The sequence below is a fragment of the Tympanuchus pallidicinctus genome, unplaced genomic scaffold (assembly GCF_026119805.1).
Source record: "Tympanuchus pallidicinctus isolate F22 unplaced genomic scaffold, pur_lepc_1.0 scaffold8, whole genome shotgun sequence".
In the NCBI taxonomy this organism is placed as follows: Eukaryota; Metazoa; Chordata; class Aves; order Galliformes; family Phasianidae; genus Tympanuchus; species Tympanuchus pallidicinctus.
Genome location: NW_026294802.1, coordinates 36,205,497 through 36,227,335, shown reverse-complemented (window position 1 = coordinate 36,227,335; position 21,839 = coordinate 36,205,497).

The window sequence follows — 21,839 nt, the reverse complement described above, 5'->3', positions numbered from 1 at the left end:
AACAAAAAAGCCAGAGTCCTGGTACTGGAAAACTCCTTGCTGGGAAGAACCAAGGGCTTAATTTGCCACTTGGATAATCTTTTCAGACAGGCTTGCTGTCTTCTGGGATGCACATTAGAGATATCATGAAAAGGCTACCAGGTCTGATAAAGCTGGATGACTACAGTCCTCTCATTCTCATTCAAGTTAGGTCTCAGGAGACTACTACAAGGAAACCACAGAATGTTAAAATAGGCTTTATATCTCTTAAGAGGACGTTGAAGAGATTAAGAACACAAGTAGTGTTCTCATTCCTCCTGGCTGGTGTCTGGGACCCAGAAAGAAGGAGGAGAACAGACCAGGTGAATGATTGGCTGCATGGATGTTGTCATGATCAAGGCTTTGGGTTCAGGACAAATCCTTCAAAGGCATCAAATGGATCACAACCAAACAGGTGAGTCAAGAATATTTTGGAAAGCAAGCTGTCTGGGCAGATTACCAGAGCTATTCAGAGGTGTGCCATCCAGTGGTACCTGGTCAGGCTTGAAAAGTGAGTCAACGTAAACCTAATGTGATTCAACAAGGCCAAGTGCAGGGAGTTCACTGTGGTTGAAGCAATCCCAGATACATGTGCAGAGTCGGAGAACTCACAGAGAGCAGCACTGCAGAGTAGGACTTATGGGTCCTGTTGGATGAAAAACTGGGCATGAGCCATCAATGTGTCAAGAATATCCTGGGCTGCATTGAAAGACCTCCTATTTATTTCCATGGAAACTACATCAGATAGAAAGAGTAAAATAACATATTTGATAGAGCAAATTCTAAACTACAAAATATTGTTTTTCAGCACAGTCATCACTACTAACTATGCATTTTCACCAGCAATTAGCAAGAGCCTGTATGCTGAGCTAGTAAAAGTCTGCACCAGTGAAGGTGACCCACCGTTACTGTCACCACTGCTGAAACACACCACTGACTGTCTCACTGTGCTCACATCCTCTGGTTAGTTTCCATAAATGTTTAGCAAGCATCAGTAAATGTCAGTGGAGGCCATTTCTTCTGCATGGAGGAACTCAATGACACACCTTTGCTTCATACACACTTCAGTGTCTAATGTCAATTTGTCAGACTGCTCCTCTATTGTCATCTGTCACATAGCAACAAAATGTAACGGAATATAGGTGGGAAGGTTAAACATCTATTGCCATACTATCAACATGCACCTCTGATATCATGGTCAACATAATTAAATGAGAGACATTACTTTTGGAGCAGCCATTATAGAAATGTTCTCTGCACACTAACTATAATTAATTATGTAAAAATGTCATCAAGTTTTTATGAAAGTGTTAACCTGATCACTGATCATGACGAAAACCTTTACTTTATACTCAGTGTTAAAAAAACGTCTTGTTAGTTATCATATGAAGTTGAGAACTCGCCTGAAAGAGATAGCCAGAAGGAAAAGGTAATTACATTTCTATTGTGACAAAAAGATTGTTACAATTAATTCAGCCTTTTAAGACTCCATGAAGCTTATGAATACTGAAAGCTACAGAAAAAAATGGATTTCATAATATTAAACCAAAATTTCATGGGAAATTCAAGCATTAAAATAGTGAACTTCTAAATGGGATATGACATATCACTTACATCACACCTGGTCAGAGAAATGGAAGGAACACTGCAAACTTAAAAAGCGCTTGGAAAAAGAATTGAGGATAATAAACCAGATTTTTGTATCAGTCAGATCTATAAAAACTGCAGTAAAAAGTAGAAAGAATTGACACATGGAAAAGTTTTAAATGCTGTAGAGTAAGTTACTTGAAAGTAAGTTGCTTTACACAGGTATGTTGGAAGGACATAGTGTGTGGACAGCTGGTGTCCATGAGATAGTAATCTCAGATTTGAGCAAACCTAAATTAATATAAATGGGAAGGAAGGTCCTCTTGTAAGGATTAGAAAATGACTGAAGAGTAAGAAAAACAAAAAGTGGAGATCGATGACCATTTTTCTCAGTTGTAGAAAAGTCATATATGGTTTTATGCTAATATCCTTGCTGTTAAGAATCTCAATAAATTAAGTAAAATAATAATAATAATAATTAAGAAGAAAAATATCATACACAATCATAAGGAGCAGCTGAAGAGAACTTCCAAGCATTTTTCACGATGTATTTATAACCTCCAGTACAGGAAACCATCCTGATTTCTAATGGTTAAAAGAAATACATACAGGAAATAGTCCTAGGAAATATCTCCTAGTTGCTACTCCTCTGTTTTAAATTCCCAAAAATGCACACAACAACTTTTTTCACCTTGGATACTTGGAACAATATCCTGGATATCCTAAGTCCTAACCTGGACATTTGAGGAAGTTCATCTATAGATTTATTTCATTTGCCTGCTGTCTTTCTCTCTATTATACATCTAACTCAAACCCTGGTAAGATGCAGAACAAATTATTTTGTTTACAAAATGTAAAAGAAAATCTGCTGAAGTTTATAAATAATAAATAAGTTTATAAAATAAATTGACGAAAAACTAAACTTACTTGCTTTGATGCTAACATGAGAAACAACATGTTTTTTGTTTTTGTTTTTCTCATATTATATTATAATTAGCCCAGACGAGGTGATTATTAGGGATGTTTTTGCTCATCATTTTCTCCAAGTTGCATTATTAGAGAGCTCTCTATCCTGGTGATATATATTAGCTTTTATAGCCAATCTCTCCTTTGAAATCATCCAAAGCTCTGGATTTACAATCTTTTTTTCTCAAAATATTTTTTTACTACTTCCTTGAAGAAGCAGACACACCTTCATGTCTCTTAATCCAAAGAAGAGGATTATCTGCATCCTTGGAAATGTTAATATGCCTTTGTTAAATCAGATATCATTTCTTCTACTTGCTAAACAATAAACAATTTTGCCTCTGTGAGAGGTAAATCCTTCCTCTGCCAGCTCTGGTAACTTGCTTAAGTTTGATAGTAAAGTATCATTTGAATTAAAAATTATGTTTATAACATTCTTTATTTTATATCACTCTGAACTTAAAGGTATGTGTACAGATCTAAAGTGGATAAAAGTGTTCACATTGTCATTGGTCTTGAATGATGTCAAATGAGACAACAACAGGCTTTTCTCATCACAATGGATATGCATGACTGAATCTATCTTTCTCTGAAACAACGGTCTTATAGTAGAAACTAAAATTGGTTGCCTAGAGAGAGAGAATAATCTCAAAAAAAAAGGAATGATTATGTGTACAATAGCAGATGAAATTCATAAGTGGGAAGAAATGCACATGGGAAAAAATATATATGGATAATGATACTTTTTAAATTTCGTAAATTCACTCAGAAAAAAAAAAAAGAAAATTTATTAGATAGTTCTTTGAAATGCTCAGCATATGCTGAAGTCAAAGTCAGCTCTCCTGAAGTCCTGGGTAGCAATTCTACTTATCTACTTACTTCTTCCCCCCAGGATCTTGAACTCCACCATCTTATGACTGCTGCATCTCAAGCTGCCCCCAACCTTCACATTCATGATCAGCTCTTCCCTCTTAGTAAAAATAAAGTCAAGTAGCACACTACTGCTTGTTGAATCCTTCACCACCTGCCAGAATGTTATCATCAACACTTTGCAGGAACTGCCTGGATCTTTTGTTTGTTTCTGTTGCTTATCTAACAAATATCAGGATGCTTGAAGTCCCCCATAAGAACCAGTGTTAAGGACCATGAGGCTACTTCCAGCTGTTTGTAGAAGGCCTCATCCATTCCCTTTCAGATCAGATGGCCTGTAGTACATACCCTCAACAGTGTCACCTATGTTACCCACCCCTTAATTCTCACAAGTCCTCCACTTGTTCATCATAAAGTTGCTCTCTTGCATAAAGAGCAACTCCACTGTCTTGCCTCACCAGTATACCTTTTCTAAAGAGGACATAGCCATCCATGAAAGCACCCCAGTCATGTGAGCTGTCCCAGAATAAAGGAACAGAGAAAGGTAAGTTTAACAAAGTCAAAGAAAGATGTGAAACAGCTTTCTACTAAAAAGGGAAAGTTACTTATAAAAAGAGCCCAAATTCTTCATACTAGAAAAGATACTTTAAGGAAGATAACAAAGGAGTCTGTAACCATGTACAGAAGAAAGGTGGGAAAAAAATATTTTTTTTCTGATTTTTTGAATTGTGGAACTCCTTCTACAGGGTGCTATAAAAGTTGAAGTGTAAAAGAAGATAAAACATCCTCAGAGTTTACAGACTGGAGACAAGCTGAAGGGAAAGATGGTAGAAGTTTATAAGAGCGTATTGTGTGGAGAAGGTAGACTGGAAAAAATTTGTCACTGTTTCAACATTATTAAACTGTGGATCTCATTGCAACAGCTATCAAGGAAGTGAGAGTATAAATGGGTTTTAAAAAATGATAGAATTCCATTGGAGAATATTTAACACAACCTCTAGCTCAAGATGGTAAATTACTCTTACCTAGGAGTGATCTCTTTGTATAACTCATGTTTCCTGTACTCTTCTCCAGGAATTGTTATCTTCCTCTGGCAGAGGGAGAATATACTGAGGTGGACTGACATGTTTCATGTTCCTACGGTACATTTGAGTAATTGAAGAGCTTTGGAATCCATACCTACACTTCCATATATTTGTTCTTATGTCAAATTGGTGTGAAATCAGAGACCTGCACAGTTTTTCAATGAACAACCTTTGTCATTCAGCACATTTAGAATGACTTTAGCCCTGTTCCCCTGCTGCACTGCACAGATAGAAAATTTTACACTTAATGCAAATAATAGCATGGCTTATTCTGTAAACTTTGTGATTTCTCTTGTGCAGAAACATTTTTCTTATTTTCAGTGTCTGACATTTTACAGAAGCTTAGATAATGAGTCACTGTTACTTATCAATGACTTTCTTAATAAAGTCTTTGTGAGTTGAGGGTCTTTTAAAATTTTATCATAATTTTGGAATCAGGAGAAAACAAAAATGTCCTTTGGAAAAGAGGAGATTTTACTTCAAGGTATGTACTTGTTGCTGGATAGAGTTTTGATGTTTAGTCATTGTGGTTTTGCCTCAGAAACTTTTTTTTTTTTTTTTTTTTTTTTTTAAGGGAAACATCACAAAGGTGGGATGCAAGCAAGATGTCAAACCGAATGAATTAATAAAATCATAAAATTGAAATCATAAAAGTGCTTTAAATCTACGGTACTAAAAGCTTTAAAAGAAGAAAGCCTTGTAATATTAAAATTAAATTAGTATTGTTTGGTAATTATTAACATTGAGCACGTTGTTTCAAATCCTCGTAGTCCATGCAGTTAGTAACTGCATATTACTGTTTTGATGGACATGGTATGTTAGCTCTCTATGAGTGTCTGAAGTTCTGCAGTACTCTGCATTGTAAGAACAGGGCAAGAAATTCTAAAAAGTGAAAATGGCAAGACCATTTCTGGCAACAATATCACCAAATGCAATAGCATTATAGGTCATAGTGAAATAACAAAATATTTCTCCCCTTTATCTTCACTGTTGTTAGGCTGATATTATTTAACTGCTGATTCACAGTATTTATAATTTAACTGTAATTTTATGAAATAAAGTGCCAGACAAAATATCTGAAGTGTGTTGCAGATCATGACTGATGTGATGTTCATTTTATTTAAACACATTTGTATGTGAACAGCTATATGAATATATCTATTATAGCACCCACATTATGACAGAGTCATCATTTCTTAAATCTCTATTACTAGACTGTAAGTGGACTGTTAAACTTTGGCTCAAGGGCACAATAATTCTCACATCAGCATAATTTAATCATCAGCATAAGCTAATGGAAAGTTAAATTTGATGTAATTCTTTTCTATTTTATATGTTCCATGCCTATAGATTTTTCAAAATGGTTTATTTTTTATTTATATTACGTCTTTCCAGACATAAATACTGTTATGCATTTTCATACTTTTATTTTTTTATGGAAAGGAACTTATATCATTTTTATTGTATATGCTTCAAGAACTATGTTTTTATTCTTCTGCAAACTATTTTCTGACACATACATTTCAATAAATGAAATATATATCTGTCTGTGCTGTGGATTTTGACAATAAAAACTTGAAGTGGCACAAGTGAATAGATAAATGACAGAAGTTTTCACTTGTATTCTGTTGACAACCATACAAAATGTTCTGTTTCACCAACAAAATATTTTGAACACTTTCCTATAAAGGCAAATGGCTTAAGTGAAGTTCAGAAATATCCTTTTACTTATGATATGAATCTGTTCCAAAGATTTTGTGTAACTTAGTGTAACCAAGGAATACAGAATAGTACCTGCAGATGCCACACCGGAAGATAGAGCAAGGTTAGCACAACAGACCACTAATGTAGGTGGAAGAAGAGATCATGGCTGCTTCAAACTTTATAAAGCAATTCTTACTAATATTGAAACACTGGTCTATTTTCTGGAGATAACTGAAGCATACAGTAGCTTTTCCAGAACATCATCTTTGCAATTTGTGTTATGCTTGTAGCAGTGAAGTAGCCGCAAACAGGAAATAAACAGCTTTCTTGAATGTCTGAATAGACTGAGCTGAGAAGGTTAGCACTGGAAACCTTTGCTTTACTGAGTTACAAAGAGGATAACTGGGGCCAACATCTCTTTTGACACTCTGTCTGGATCAATGAGAAAAGAAATTAAGGATTTTTGACAGTGACAAAATTACAGGATTTCTATATAGGCAAAAAGTTAGTTTGCTTATTTGAATATGTGGCACACTGTAAGCTCAGTAACCATCCTAAGAAAGGGTTGATTTAGTACTTAGGGACATGGTCTAGTGGGAAATATTGATGATATGTGGATGGTTGGACTAGATGATCTGGGAAGTCTCTTCCAACCTTAATAATTCTATGATCTATGATTTCAAAACTCTCTTTAAAATCACCTCTTCGATGTCTAACAATGGTATTACCATAGCTTTCATTATAGACACTAAGTTCATGTGTAATATACCTAATCAATAAAGAGATAAAACACAGATACTCATCTTTAGCTTTTTTCCAGGCTTTCCTATATTTAGATTTAGAAGGAAAAATTTACTGAAGTTACTACATGAATTTAAAATGGAGTAAGAGCAATTAGATTCCAGGATTTCCAAGATAATTAATAAATATTATATATATAATATATATATTATATATAATTTATATATATATATATATTATTATATATATAATATATTAATAATAAATAAAGTACCAAGATAATCTTCCATATTTATTTGATAAGTACCTATACTTGTAAAATGTGGGGGGAAAAAAAAAAAAAAGCATATAGTATTTTAAGAAAACAGTTGAATTAGAGGTTGGTAGAAAAATTTGCTGAATGTGTGTGAAGCTAATTAACGACAAAAGCATGGTGCATTCCTGAGCTTGTGTTGTTGATACGAAAACTGATATTACTGATATTCAGCAATGATGTAAGTTCAGGGAGACTATCAATATAGAACGACTGGATTATTGTGTAAGAACACTTAGATGTTTTGACATAATATAAATGAGTTGGAATTTATTGAGAAAAATTAAAACCTCTGACTTCTTGCATTTCACTGTAAGATCAGTCAGCAGTAACACAGGTAGTCAATTACCTTGGCATATTAAATAATCAGCAATGCAGACTATACCTGAAAAAATTAAATTTATCTGAATTTTCTCTAGGAAGGATATTCTAGCTTACATGAGGCTTATCATTCTTTTTAAAAACTGTTGAAATTTTGACAGGAATAATGCACACATGTCCAAGTCAGATGAATTTGGAATGCAGATACAAAGAAAGGGTGATAACTGTATCAGAGAAGGGAATCTAGTGTAGACTAAATGAGTTTTGTCTTGTTTAGCAAAACAGAAACTGTGAAAGGACAAGATCATTATCTACAAATGTACAAGGGAACAAAAATTACTTAAATTAAAGAGTCTCATCTATCTTAAAGGGGGAAACATATCCCAGGAGCTGACAGGATTCATTGAGAGAGCTTTAAACTAGGTATAAAGGGGGGAGGGGATAAAACCAGACCTTCTAGAAATGAACCTACGGGAATGATGAAAGGACTGGTGGGGCAAGTGGCTCAGCTGAAGTGCATCTACACCAATGCACACAGCATGGACAACAGATAGGAAGAGCTGGAAGGCACTGTGCAGAAGGCAAACTGACATAGTTGCCATCATGGAAATATGGTGGGATCACTCCCATGACTGAAGTGCTGCAATGGATGGCTATAAGCTCTTCATAAGGGACAGGCAAGGAAGGAGGGTGATGGCATGGTTCTCTATGTTAAAGAGTGTTCTGATGTTGTTGAGCTTGGGGCTAGGAATGGTAAGGTTGAATCTCCATGGGTAAGGATCAAGTGGAGGGCCAAAGAGGCTGACTTCCTGTTGGGGTTCTGTTATAGACCTCCTAACGAGGATGAAGAAACAGATGAGGCATATTTTGAGCACCTGGCAGAAACTATGCAATCACCAGCCCTTGTTCTCAGGGGGGACTTCAACTTCCCTGCTATATGCTGGAAATACAATACAGCACAGAAGAAGCAGTCAGGTACACTTTGCTGAGTAAAGATCTGGCTGGCTGGCTGGGCCAAGACAGTGGTGGTGAATAGAGTTAAATACAACTGGCAACCAGCCATGACTAGTATTCCCCAGGGGCCGGCATTGGAACCAGTCCTCTTCAATATCTTTATAACTCAGATGAGGGTGCTGAGTGACCCTCAGTAAGTTTGTGGATGACACCAGACTGGAAGGAAGTGTCAAACTGTTTGAGTGTAGAAAAACCCTACAGTGATCTGAACAGGCTGAATAGCTGGGCTAAGACCAATAGGATGAAGTTCAACAAGACCAAGTGCCGTGTCCTGCACTTAGGCCACAACTCCACTCAGTGCTTGGGGCAGAGTGAATGGAAGACTGTATAGAAGAAATGAAACTGGGGACGTTGGTCAACACTCAGTTGAACATGAGATGGCAGTATGCCAAGGTGGCCAAGAAGGCTAACTGCAGCTTGGCTTGTATTAGAAAAATTGTTGTATGCAGGAGCAAAGAAGCAATCATCCCTCTGTACTCAATTCTAGTGAGGCCACTTCTCGAGTACTATGTTTAGTTTTGGGCCCTACACTACAGGAAAGACACTGAGGCCTGGAAGCATGTTTAGTGTAGGGCAAAGAAGCTGGTGAAGAATTTGGAACATAAATCTTATGAAAAGCAGCTGTGCCAACAGCGATTGTTTAATTTGGAGAAAAGGAGGCACAGGAGAGACTTTATCTCTCTCTACAACTACCTGAAGAGGTTAGCCTCTTCTCCTGTATGAATAGAAATAGAACTGGAAGGAATGGCCTCAAGAGGCACCAGGAAAGATTCAGGTTGGACATTAGAAAAATTTCTTCTCTGAAAAAGTAGTCAGGTGCTGCAACAGGATGTTCAGTGGACATGTGGAGTCACCATCCCTGGAGGCATTCAACAGATATTAAGATGTTGTACTGAGGGTCATAGCTTAATGGGGAAATATTAGTGATAGGTGGATGGTCAGACTGGATGATCTTGGAGGTCTTTTCCAACAGCAGTGATTCTATGATTCTGTGACTTGAGATGTTAGCTCAAGAACAAACAAGGATAATTCACTGTGAATAAATGTAAGTGGAAATTTAAAAACAATTGGCTAACTATCAGAGAGCTGGCTTCAAAGAAGTCTTCCCAAAAAAGTAAAACAAATCACCACTTTGAGGTAGTAAAGTCAGACTTTTGTAAACTTAATCAGAGTCAACAATATAATCTTGGAGGCTAAAATGGCCACCTGTAATCTGGAGTGCATTAAGCACAATTTAAGTAATCAAAAGAAGTGATTGTCCCACTATACTCAGCCTTTTTGTATTCTTACCTTGAGCACTGTATACAGATTTGAGCTCTATGAAGTATGAAGGATGTAAAAATATAAAAATATTGGAATGTGTCCAAAAGAAGACAACAAATATGGTAAATGACTAGAGAGAAAGAAATATGAGGAGTGGCTGAAAGTTACTTTGTTCAGCCTGGAGAAGAGGAGACTGAGGGAGAACCTCGTGGCAGCTACTTCATGATGGGGAAGGTAGAGAAGGAGGTGCTGATACATCTGAAGACACAAGGAAATGTCTTAAAGCAGCCTCAAAGGATGCTCAGATTGGATATTAGGAAAAGTTCTTCACTAAGAGGGTGACCAAGTACTGAAACAAGCTTCCTGAGGAAGTGGCCGTAGTCCCAAGCATCAGTCTTCAAAAGTGTTAGGACAATTCTCTTAGACATATGATCCTTAGTTTGCCCTGTGTACAGTCTGAAGTTGGACTCGGTGATCTTCTTTGGGTACCTTCCAAAAAAACCCAAATCCAGAACAAGTCTATCGATTCACAAGGTCAGTCTAATAAAAGTATTTTAAAGAAGATCAAGATGAGTTACTTTGAATCATATTAAATGAATAAGTTATAAAATCACAAATAACCACACCATGGTAAGTGCTTCTCCGTACCAGTGGTAAATGTGAGCTAACTTTTTCTTCTTCCACAGGAGGTAACTGATCTTTTATCACTTCCCATTAACAAGGAGTGCATTGGTCAATTGGACAGTTAGTCACTCACTCATTAACCCACTTACGATGCCTGACAACATATAGGCTCACTACCTTGACAAAATCAAAACAAAGTGAGCTAGCTTTTCATTTAGTGAAAGAGAAGTTATCTGCAGGGCATCGGTGGATCAGCTTTGAATGACAGCTGAACAGAAGACAGAGAAGCTGCAATTTACCATTGCAGGATGACTTCCTAATGGGAAAATCTAAAATAACTTCCAGAATTTATGTCTCTAGTTGTTGCAAAAATGTCATGGTGCATTTGGTTAACTGTTGTATATGTCATATCGTAATTGCCTTCAGTACTACATTGCTAGATGAATGACCTGAGAGGTTCATATCAATAAGCAACCCTGGTACATATAAAATAGGAAATTTACTTCAAGATTCAAGACGTTAAACATTTGAAACTGTGTATCACTATGCTCTTTCCAGTACAAACTAAATTCAGTCTTTCTAGCAGAATAAAGTTCTTCAGATGTTTCTTGGCTGTTACTACTTTTTTTCTAAAATGAACTGTTTAAGGACATGATTATCCCATGTCTGAATCATTGCATAGAGTGAGCAAGGGCATAGAAAACAGAATTTTTAAGACATTAAAGGCAAAGATTTTGTAGAGAAATCTGAGACTATAACCCTGCTATTCCACTTAGAGGAATCTTTCATTATTTGTTTCCTGTGGGTATAAGCACAATGTCATTGCTAAGGCAAGCTTCCCATCCAGAAGTTATACCCTTTGTGGTCTACCAGAATAGAAAATGATCTCAGTAAGAAATTATATATCTTAGGCAACAGACTGTACTTGAATGCATTTATACTTGTTCACTATCAAATTCAAATAGACCTTGTGAGTAGAATGCAAAGGCTATGAGCTGCTGAAATGAAATTATAGCTGTCAGGGTGCCTATTACATTGCTCTAGTTCATTTTTTTCTTTCACTTGAAAACTGATGATGGGGACCACCCAGCCCACCACCATGCCAGAGACAATACATATGCAAGTATCAAATGATCTAATCAAAAAGAGGAAAATTCAGTTAGAAAACAGAACAAATGTCTTTGAGAACAAATGGCAAGTATAAAGTATGTGAGTATTAGCATTAGTTTCTCTTGAGTATCCTCAGAAACGAGGTAAAACTCAAATCCAGTTAACTCACTTTCACCTTTCCCACTCATGCGTTTTGTAGACAGCCTTTTTGTGAAATTCTCACATCTCACAAGACTGCCTTGACAGGCATTCAATCTAAAGTTTTCAGTATTTTAACTTAAATGAATGATGTAGGAGATCGCTTTTCTGAAGAATACTTCCCTAGTGATTAATGACATTCCTTCTTCATTAGTCCATCCCTCTCTTACTCAGAACTTGATCTGTTTCAGTCTGTTATTCCTATGTGGAAGGGAAGAGTATATGCTATAACATGAAATATTTCTTATTTCTTAATATTTCTTTTGTAGTAGATGAAAGATGCCTGCAAGTTTGCTCTAGAGGGGATTATCTAGCAAGTTTTAAAATTTCACTTTCTCTCAAATCATTGCACCTCCATAGTCAATATTTTGTTCCTTCACAGTCTCAGAGTCTTCAGAGCTTTTTATTTTTCCTTCCCTGTAATCTCAAAAAATTGGGACTATGGACTACAATCAAACAATTATTTACCAAACAACTTACAGAATAAATATTTATTTCAAAATACATTCAAACTGACAATAAATTGATCACATTTCTTGGCCTCGTGAATGACTTGGTGGTCTGCAAAACTCTGGAGGAAGCAATACCTTAGATGATTTATACAGCTCTTGTGTTTAGACTGCAAGGCCTTATTTTTATTTTTTTTTTTATTTTTTATTTTATTTTTTTTTTTTTCCCTGTAGTTCTGGTGTCCTATAGCTTAATGAAATCTGTAATAATTTTGGGTGAGTAACAATAAGGCTTCCTCTGTGATTCTACTTTCCCACTGGAATTTTTAATTCAATTACACAGGAGGAAGTATTGCTCTCAGAGCAGAAGTACCCTGGAAAATAATTTCTGAGATTTTCCTCTGTAAACAGTAATTCCACAGGGATAATGATCTGATCCTAACATAGAAGATGAAACATGCTGTATTATTTACAATATATTCTGCATTTTCTGATACATTTTTGATAAGTGATGAGGAACATGTTATTTTCTATTCCTCTAAATGCAAAACTAAATTAAAAGAGGTAAGTGGTAAAGATTGAGTATTTTCCTAAGAATAATCTGTTGTTATAGCTTTGCACTGATGAAATCTGTTTGTAAATGGAAATGCATCTGTTCCCTGTATACAGACATTTCATAGGTAACTTGCCAGTGGTGCGAAGTAATGTCACCTCTCCTACAAAGACAGGCTGACGGAGCTGGGGCTGTTCAGCCTGGAGAAGAGCACTCCAAGATGACCCAATAATGGCCTTTCAGTATCTAAAGTGGGGCTACAAGAAAGAAGGGAACAGTCTCTTTAGCAGAGTCTGTGGTGACAGAACAAGGGGAAATTTCTTCAGACTTTAAAAAGGGGACATTTAGGTTGGATATAAGGAAAAAGTATTTTACAATGAGGATGGTGAGGCACTGGAACAAGTTTCCCAGAGAAGAGACAGAAAGCCTATCTCTGGAGTCATTCAAAGACATGTTGAATCAAGCTCTGAACAACCTGATCTAACAGTGGATATCTCTATTCATTGAAGGGTTGTTGGACTAAATGATTAAAGGTCCCTTCCAACTCTAGGAGTCTATGATTCTATGTTCAACAGTATTGCCAGTATTACCACAGAACCACAATTAGGCACAGGATTAAGTAGTGCATACTACTCCCTCATCTACTCACATCTCTAGCTTTCATTTTTGACACTTGGAGTTGATACAGATACAATAATCGAGAGCTCCCTCAGGCACAACTCTCTCAGAAAGTGTGAATTCACTCCTAGAAATAAGATATGTGCTGTTTACTTTATCATTGTAGTGCCTGGCTTACTATGTCTTGATTGTTGAGATGTGAAGAAAAAAATACATTGGAATTCTTGAAATGTTCACAGGATACATCTTTGGATTTAAAAAGAAAATGTATCCCTCTAGGTTTGGGTTTCTATCTATTTTGTGGTGTACAAAAAGTATATTTTTGCTATTAGACCATCTGTAGTTTCGAAGTATTATGTCAGGCAAGTACTATAACTATAGGTTTCCATAGAGAGAAGGTGGGCATACCGTAATGGGAACCATTCTGTCAAATACATGCTTTTAAAGTAAAGACAGCTCTTCACAGATGTAGCATATATTTATAGGCACATGGGCACATGGCATCACAGATTTTTTTCATAGGTCCAAAAAGTGTACTGGCTTATGTTATTTGGCGCATGGACTTTTCTGACCTCTCAAATAATTTCACCTGTTCCGTAATTCTGAATGAATGGTTTGTTTGTAATAGATGTGCCGTCTTCACATAGCATTAAGCACTGAAACTTCATCAGTGAAATCCACAAAGTATAAGCTTGAGTTTACTTTCACACTAGGCTCTGGGTAAGGAAGTCACAAATGAACATGACATACATGGATATCCAAAACAAATGCAGTGGTTCAGAGAATGTTCACATCAGTAATCATTCTGAGGAAGAACTACACTTCTCCAACAGGAAGTTCTTTTACTAAATTTGACAAAACATTAGAGTTTGAAACAGTTTTCTTGTGTACATTATTCATCCCTTTATATTAGCATGATCTAACATGGATTTATATCCCAAACAATTTGTTCTTCATTGTCCTTCTGGTATAGATGGTTTCAGGCTGTGCCTAGCAGATTACTCACCTCATGATATCTAGATCTAGTGCTGAATTAGAAACAGCCTATAGTACAAGTAAGACACTTAAAATCTGCCGAACCACTTTAGGAAGCAGAATTTGGACATATGCAATAGGCATCAAATTAAATTTCCTAGGAGAAGTGAAGTCTGAGTCATTGGACCAAATATGTATGCATACAGTATAGATTATTTTCATGGTCAATGAAGTGAATTCTTCTATGCTACATTAGGTCTCATCCTAATGTTAATGCCTGAAACAGTAGAAGTGTACTGAACTTTATGTATTCTAGGTCACTGATAAAGAAGTTTGAATGACTAGAAAATGCTGACACTGGAGACCCAAATTTTGTAAGACGGAACCTTTACAGACACTGTATGTAGAGTCTGTAAAGGGATGTAGAACATGAATGTACTCCTGGACACTTGTTCTTGGTTAAATCGTTGTTCTTTAAGATCTCTCATTTGGATTTAGGCTTCTGATTTCTGCTTAAAACACACTATAGATACTGAAATGTTCTTCTTTTATAGCTTATTCTTAATGACTTTAGGGGAATTGCTCAGGATTAAACATATACTATACAATGGAGACATGAGACACTTTGGAAGAATATGATTTTTTTTTTGGAGAATCCCCATACTTCGATTTATGTTTCACTTTCCTCATTACAGTCAGAGGGTTTAAATGGTAAAATGCCCTTTACTCTTGCAGAAATAAATGCCACCTATGTTTCTTAATCTCTGTCTGCTTTGGGCATCTTGGTGCTTAATTTACCAGGTTTCTTTGAGTTGTTGCTTCAGTCCGCCTTGTAAATCTTATGCCATCTTCCTGTCTTGTATATAATGACCCCAGAAAGTAACCTAAGACTACAGATTTCCATTATTTTTATTATTTTATTCACAGCCAATTGTATTGATGACAAAGAAATAAGTAAAAAGTGGTAACATATTTTAAGGAAGCACTTCACCGTAATGCTTACAGCCTGTTATGTGATAATTAACACATTTCATCTTACCTTAGAGAGTCATTTGAAATAATTCCAGATGTACACTGGAAGAGCTCATGGATTGCTACTTACAGCTTACTGATCTACTGGAGTTATTTACTCTTTGCACTAGATTCTTCCATAGTGCAGGCTCTCCAGTTGCATAACGCAGTCACAGCATAAATAACTGGTTGCACTTTCTCATTTCTGACTACAAGATCAGTGGGATGTAGAAAAGACTGCTTGAAGAATATAAATGGATCATACAGGTTTCATAATGTAATAATGTAAGCATTCATGCAATAGCTTCTACTGGATCAATCTAGCCTAATATTGCAGTTCATATGCCATAAACTGGGGTCAGATCAGAATTCACTGTAAAGGAAAAGTGAACAAGAAGTTCATGTTTGCAGTTATTCGGTAATAGGAGCATTCTGTTCACAATCATTTCCCAAAGCAAGTTGTTGATTTTGTTGTGGTTATTATTTATATTAGCATCAGTCCAGCTCACAGGCTAGAATGCCAGTGTATTAGAAGGTAATAAAAAATATCAGAAATTCTCTTCTGCAAGTAAATAGTATTCTAAATGTGTGGGATGAAACAACAGATAGTTGCAAGCATCAGCATGAAACATGCATGTCAGTATGATATTCAGTCCTGCTGCCATATCTGCTGCATGACTTTTGTTTTTTGTTTGCTTTGTTTTGTTTTGTTTTGTTTTGTTTTGCAGTCAGTTGAATTTAAAAATTCTTAACTGGGAGAGAGTAAAGGCAAATACAGTTTTGTGCAAATAGCTCCTCCCATGCAGCAGGAGGGAGTATCAAGATAAACACAGAGGTATCTCTCTTAGAAAGATGTAGAGCTGTTGGAACAGGCCCACAAAGATGCTCCGAGTTCTGCAACTCTTCTCTAATGAAGACAGGCTGAGAAAACTGGGCTTGTTTAGCTTTGTGCTATCAAACCGCCCCTATGTTTTGTATAGATATCCTTTTCTTTCTTTCTTTCTTTCTTTCTTTCTTTCTTTCTTTCTTTCTTTCTTTCTTTCTTTCTTTCTTTCTTTCTTTCTTTCTTTCTTTCTTTCTTTCTTTCTTTCTTTCTTTCTTTCTTTCTTTCTTTCTTTCTTTCTTTCTTTCTTTCTTTCTTTCTTTCTTTCTTTCTTTCTTTCTTTCTTTCTTTCTTTCTTTCTTTCTTTCTTTCTTTCTTTCTTTCTTTCTTTCTTTCTTTCTTTCTTTTTCATACCACTTTTAGACTGGAATTTTCAAACGATCACATCACAATAGAGAATCTAAATACATTAATTAAAAAAAAAAAAAAATCTGGCAAATAAGTTCCAAATAAAGGAAGAGATTTTATGTCTTAAGTCCATGGCATCTATTTCCACACATTTTATTAAAACTTGAATCATAACCAAAGAAAAAATAAACTAAGAAAAAATATCAGTAATCATTGAGTTTATTTGTTGAAATTCACTCTGTTTTTATGGAAAATAAGGATTTGCTAGAAGTAATGCATTTTGATCTTCATTCAGAAAACATATAATTTTCAGAAGACAACCAATTAAGCCCTAAGATCAGTTGCTAAATATCAGCTGACTGTAGGTAAGACCTAGAACTTGCCATTACATGAATAATAGAGGCTAAACAAAGAACAAAGACATTAATTTTTGAAGTGGAAGAAAAGAGCAAATTACACTTTAAGTCATCTGTACTTTGAATAGCTTTGCCTGAAGAATTTTCAAGATTAGGATGAAAAGGAAATTCATTCACTTATCTATTTCTTTCTACTTTTCTGCATGGTAGCAATCAGATCTACTGAGATTGGTTAAAGCTAGCAAATAAAAAATATGTTTGACAAAGAATAATTCTCTATGCTATGTAAAAATCTCTATATAATAGTTATTATAAAATAAAATATTATAAAAATAATATAAATATTATAAAAATGTATTATAAAATATTATAAAAATAATTGAATAATTATATCACCTGGAAAAATTCAGGTGTAATTACTTAGTATGCCTATATCCAGTATTATAATAGTCAAAGTAATATTTGGGATTATTAAATGCAGTTATGCACTGTGAAGTAAAATAGATCTATTTTATTATCCAAGCTGCACTCAGCAGGATTTAAGGAAAATAGAGACATTGACCTGAAAGTAGAATTTGGTGGTACATTGTTTATTTATTATAAAAATGAACAAGCAAACAATTAAAAAAACAACAATAATAACAAATAGGAACAGTAACAGAGGATAGAATTTCCACAAATAGGTAAGCCTTGAATGAGAAAATCTGTCAAAATGTGTCAGGTTAACATAAATGAGTGGATCTATATTTTCAAGAGAAGTAGAGAAGACTTACTGCATCAAATGGCATATGGCTGTACCAAGAAACGCATGTGTTTCTGTGAGATATAGAACCAGAGGGCATGTTATTATTACCCAACTGTAATGATGAATGCACAGACCTGAGTGAAGGACTACAGCCCTAATGTAAATGTTTGCTCTCCTATCTTCAAGGAAGCATGTATTTCAGCACAGGAAATGGGAGAAATGTGAAGGTGATTCTGAGTTGCTGTGAAAAATGTGTAAATGAGAATTCAGTGTTGAAGTACAAGGAGGTAGCCAAGAGGTCAGAGCAGAGATGAGAGAGAAAAGGCCATTAGTATCTGCATAGTAGATGGGTAGTCATGGGTAGTCATCAATGGCTCTATGTCTAGGTGGAGGCTGGTAACGAGCGGCGTCCCCCAGGGGACTGTCTTGGGACCGGTGCTCTTCAACATCTTTATCAATGACACTGATGTGGGAATCGAGTGCACCCTCAGCAAGTTCGCTGATGACACCAAGCTGAGCAGTGCGGTCAACACGGTTGAAGGAAGAGATGCCATGCAGAGGGACCTCAACAGGCTAGAAAGGTGGGCCCAGGTGAACCTGATGAGGTTCAACATGGCAAGTGCAAAGTTTTGCACTTGCGCCGGAGGAATCCCAGGCATCCGTACAGGCTGGAAGGAGCGGTCCTTGAGAGCAGCCCTGTGGAGAAGGACCTGGGGATCTTGATAGATGAAAAACTTAACATGAGCCAGCAGTGTGCTCTTGCGGCTCGGAGGGCAAATGGTATCCTTGGCTCCATCAGAAGAGGGGTGGCCAGCAGGGACAGGGAGTTGATTGTTCCCCTCTACTCTGCTCTTGTGAGGCCCCATCTGGAATACTGCGTCCAAGTGCTGAGCCCCCAGTACAAGAAAGACAGGGAGCTGTTGGAGAGGATCCAGAGGAGGGCCACTAGGATGATCAGGGGACTGGAGCTCCTCCCCTATGAGGACAGGCTGAGGGAGCTGGGCTTGTTCAGCCTGGAGAAGAGAAGGCTGCGGGGTGACCTCATTGCAGCCTTTTAATACCTAAAGGGAGCCTACAAGCAGGAGGGAATCAACTCTTTGAAAGGGTTGATATGTGTAGGACGAGGGGAAATGGTTTTAAGTTGAGAGAGGGGAGATGTAGGTCAGACATCAGGGGGAAATTCTTTACCCAGAGAGTGGTGAGGTACTGGAACAGGCTGCCCAGAGAGGTTGTGGATGCCCCCTCCTTGGAGGTGTTCAAGGCCAGGTTGGATGGGGCCCTGGGCAGCCTGGTTTAGCATTAAACATGGAGGTTGGTGGCCCTGCCTGTGGCAGGGAGGTTGGAGATTCATGATCCTTGAGGTGCCTTCCAACCCTGGCCATTCTGTGATTCTGTGCAGGCCCAGCCTGCCCAGGCTTCTTCTCCCCATCACTCAGAGTAGGGAGGAGAAGGGGGGAACTTGGTAACAGATTTGTAGGCAGAAAAAGTGAAGAAAGGAGAAGGGCAGTCACAGGTATCTTCACCACTGATGAGATTCTCTCCACTGTCAGAAGAATATCAGGCATGGCAGTGTTTCTCCAGGTAGTAGTCACTCGTCAGAGGTCCAAAGAGCTGTCCCAAGAAAAAAGCTGATGAAAGATACAAACTAAGCAGAGCTGACTTAAGGTGTACTTGCAGCAGATGCTTGTCTGTATCTTGATGTTCATAACAAGATCAGTGTTTAGAAATCTTTTAAAAATTGAATTACACACTTGGCTTTTAGGATTAAGAAAGCTCTCTGAAATTGCCACTGAAAGGTAACTGGGGAACTGCTCTGTGTGTGCATCTCACTACAGGCTAGTAGAAAAAGCTCAGAGCTGCCAAAAATGTCTCTTTTGGTGGTTTATTCAGGAAATTAGATGTTCTAGATCACAGATGCCACCCAACAAAAAGCATTCAGTACTATACAGGAGCTGAAAATAAGAGGAATGAAATAAAACAAGTGGAATTTGTTAACAAAACAAATACAGTTGGAGGCTACTGTGTTGGTAAGTCTATTTATGCTGTATCTAATTTGAGGCCTTGAGTATAATTTTAATTTATTGTTAGTAAACTGCAGACTGTCCACATGAGGCTGTAAGATTTGAGGGCATGAATGAACAAACTCAGTGGGAACACTGCCAAGCAACCAGTATTAAAGCAAATAACATCCCTGTGTAAATGCACCCACATGCTGCTCCAAGCCAGTTCCTCCAGGAATCCAATAGATCCTCACCACTTTAACAGATCAGTGATAAGCCTGGGTGACAGCATGGGTAAAAATTAACAAAACGTACTACTTAAGCTTAAGCTTCTAGGAGAGACAGATTCCTGTCACTTGTATCTTGTGATTTTCCTTCAATGAAACACTAACTATAACAAATGTTTTTAAAAACCTACTGAAGCAAGGAAATCTACAGTAAAGAACTCTTTCAACATCTAAGCATGTTATGGGGCACAAGAGGTGTTGTCTTGTGAAGTGTTTCTTTGTAAATTAATTCCTAGCAGCCAAAAAAATTGGATTCTGAGATGACAAAAAATAATATACTGTAGCCCATAAAACTCAAGTTTGTTATTTACTGAAGACTACAAAATAATACACCAAGGGATAAATTTTCAGTGCAGTAATGGGAGCTGTATAGCTAAATTCCCATAAGAACTGCTGTGAAAATATGAATACGAGAACATATAAAAGCAGGAATTAACCACTTTTGTAATAAATTTTAATTAATTTAACTGCAATTCCATTTAAATTCTAGTATCATTGTACTAGAATCAGAACTTGTTTTCGTTGATAAGTAGGCACCTGCTAAAAGACAAATTGCTGGCATTTAAAATTCTAAAATGTTCCTGTGTACTTTACGAAACACTGGACATGAAGCCATCTGAATGTTTGGAGTTAACAATAAATAAATAACATCAGGCAATTGCTGTGGTTGTGGTCTTGCTTAATTAAGATGGATTTACAAAGTTTAGCCATCATAGTGATATCAGAATATCATTAAAGGTAGTAACATTGCTGTTTAAATTCTGTAACTGATTAACGTAGCTACAGGAAGATCTCTCACTTCAATGTGACAAAACTGTTTTACTGTGATTTCATCATTTTTCATTTGTGCTATAATTAATAACTTCATTTTGACTGTTCTGACTAATGTTTTTCTGTTCCAGGTATTCTAATTAACAGTAGAGATATCCACATGCATATAATCTCCTGTAATCTAATGATCCAATATTTTTAACAAGAAGGATGTATTGAAATTCTGGCTTTTTAAAAAATATGTATTCCCTGGAACTGTACCTCAGAAAATGCTGACATTTGAACATTTCACTTGGAATAGGAATAGATTACAAAATGTTAGAATTTCCTTCAGAATGCGAATTCTCCTTTTGACTCCTTTTAATATACCTAATAAGAAAAAAATCAAGCCCAGCTTCTAGCTGTTCAGTAGATAACGCTCTATAAATTTCTAATTCATTTGCTGAGCTGCACTGTTCTGTTGTTATCTTCTGATCATTCCACTGTACTATTTCAAACCTTTTCTTTCTTCTTGTGTTGTATTCCAATGGAAAGTTTACTGGAATATATATATATATATATATATATTTACACATAAACTTCCATGCTGAAGTTTTGGTTAATAAGTACTGATTTTCTGCTGGCAACTGATGTCTGGTTTAACTTTACAAGAAAATGTGTATGGAGAATAAAATGGCCAATGAATATTGTGAAGGGGAATATTAAATGTAAAAACTAGTCTACAATATATGTTCCTGTGATCTCATACACAAGGGAAAAATAAAAAGAATCTGAAAACTAAGCCTCTTGAAAATAGCTGAGAAATTAGGAGTAGATGCTACTCCGACATCAAAGACTTTCATTAGCTGACACTTCTGTGTGACAGCTGCATAGTATTAATGCATTTCTGAGACATGGAATATATGTGCAGAAGATTCAACATATACTGGAATCTCTATTTTCAGTAGGGTGTTTTCCTCTCATCCTAACGCAGACCTGATGAAAATCTTCAGTGAATGAGAAGATTCTATCCTAATGCTGTAAAACCTG